Source organism: Salvelinus alpinus, chromosome 18, assembly GCF_045679555.1.
Source record: "Salvelinus alpinus chromosome 18, SLU_Salpinus.1, whole genome shotgun sequence".
NCBI classification, from domain to species: Eukaryota; Metazoa; Chordata; class Actinopteri; order Salmoniformes; family Salmonidae; genus Salvelinus; species Salvelinus alpinus.
Window position 1 is genome coordinate 32,808,155 of NC_092103.1, and position 2,496 is coordinate 32,810,650.

A 2,496-nucleotide genomic window follows, 5' to 3' on the forward strand; every position below is an offset into this window, starting at 1 on the left:
CCTCTCAGAGACACCAACTCTCCAATCTTTCCTACTGTCCTGCAAATGAACAGAAAACCATTCCATTCTCATTCCATTTAAAATCCATGTTCTGTTCTGTTCTACTCTGCTCTGTTCTGTTGTACTCTGTTCTGTTCTGTTCTACTCTGTTCTGTTCTACTCTGTTCTGTTCTGTTCTACTCTGTTCTGTTCTGTTCTACTTTGTTCTATTCTGCTCTGTTGTACTCTGCTCTGTTCTGTTGTACTCTGTTCTGTTCTGTTCTACTCTGTTCTATTCTGCTCTGTTGTACTCTGTTCTGTTCTGTTGTACTCTGTTCTGTTCTGTTGTACTCTGTTCTGTTCTGTTGTACTCTGTTCTGTTCTGTTCTACTCTGTTCTGTTCTGTTCTACTCTGTTCTGTTCTACTCTGTTCTGTTCTACTCTGTTCTGTTCTGTTCTACTCTGTTCTGTTCTGTTCTACTCTGTTCTGTTCTCCTTCTCCTGCTCTCTCTCCCTCTCCCTCTCCCTCTCCCTCAGCCTCTCCCTCTCCCTCTCCCTCTCCCTCTCCCTCTCCCTCTCCCTCTCCCTCTGTCTGCTAACTGCCAGCCCTGTCACAGACCCCTCTGTAGTGAGGGGAGGAAGTGTGTGTGTGTGTGTGTGTGTGTGTGTGTGTGTGTGTGTGTGTGTGTGTGTGTGTGTGTGTGTGTGTGTGTGTGTGTGTGTGTGTGTGTGTGTGTGTGTGTGTGTGTGTGTGTGTGTGTGTGTGTGTGTGTGTGTGTGTGTGTGTGTGTGTGTGTGTGTGTCCGCTATGTGCCGGCCCTGTCAGGTACCTCAGTGTAATGAGGAGGAGGAACACGGCGGCTCAGGGTTGAGGATTTCTGCTAATTAATGCACGAGTCACTGCTGTAGTAACGACTGATAGAGAAAGAGAGAGAGACAGAGACAGAGAGAGAGAGAGAGAGAGAGAGAGAGAGAGAGAAAGCGAGAGAGAGAGAGAGAGAGAGAGAGAGAGAGAGAGAGAGAGAGAGAGAGAGAGAGAGAGAGAGAGAGAGAGAGAGAGAGAGAGAGAGAGAGAGAGAGAGAGAGAGAGAGAGAGAGCGAGAGAGAGAGACAGAGAGAGAGACAGAGGGGGGCAGTTGAGAGACAGTGGGGGGAGGGTGAGAGAGAGAGCGAGAGAGTCCCCTAAGCACATTGGAAAGAATTTACAAAAAAACTGAGCAAACTAGAATGCTATTTGGCCATAACAGAGAATACACAGAGGCAGAATACCTTACCACTGTGACTGACCCAAACGTAAGGAGAAATTTGACTATATTCAGACTCAGTGAGCATAGCCTTGTTAATGAGAAAGGCCGCCGTAGGCAGATTCGGCTCTGAAGAGAAGACAGGCTATGTGCACACTGCCCACAAAATGAGGTGGAAACTGAGCTGCATGTCCTAACCTCCTGCCAAATGTTTGACCATATTAGAGACACACATTTCCCTCGGATTACACAGATACACAGAGAATTCGAAAACAAACCCAATTTTGTTAAACTCCATACCTACTGGGTGAAATACCACAGCATGCCATCACAGGATGCACTCATACTGTAGCTGCTTTGCATTTTTATCCTTTCCTGTTCTTCCTCATTTACTAGCAGCATTTTCTTATGGTGTACAACAGTATGACGTGTCCAAAGGCAGTGAACCTTACCCAGGAATGCTATATTAATGTAATATTTATTATTTTTCCTTGTAGATAAAATGTGATTAGTTTCATTGTACTTTCTCTGTCTGTGTCTGTTTCACCCTCACTCCATTGTATTATTGTGTAAACCAGAATATGTTGGCTCTTAAATCATGCTTCTACAAATTACATTTTACTCTAATATAAAAATATTATCTCTGTCTGTCTCTCTGTTTGTCTGTCTCTTCTCCAAACGCAATACTTCTCACACAGCATTTTAGTCTTTATATTTCTCGTTGTCCTTCACTCTGTCCTCTTTTCTTAATCCATGCCTTCCTTCATTCCCCTCTCTATCATTCCCCTCTCTATCTCTCACACGGTCCAATGACTTGTGTCCAATCGGAGGCCTATTTTATCTCCTTATCTTTTTTTAAATTATTATTATTTTTACCCCCTTTTTCTCCACCATTTCGATCTTGTCTCATCACTGCAACTCCCCAACAGGCTCGGGAGGTGAAGGTCGAGTCATGCGTCCTCCCGAAACATGACCCGCCAAACCGCGCTTCTTAATGCACGCTTAACCCAGAAGTTAGTCGCACCAATGTGTCGGAGGAAACACCGTTCAACTGACGACCGAGGTCGGCCTGCAGGCGCCCGGCCCGCCACAAGGAGTTGCTAGAGCGCGATGAGCCAAGTAAAGCCCCCCCCGGCCAAACCCTCCCTTAACCCAGACGATGCTGGGCAAATTGTGCACCACCCTATGGGAGTCCTGATTACAGTCGGTTGTGATACATCCTGGGATCGAACGCAGGTCTCTAGTGACGCCTCTAGTACTGAGATGCAGTGCC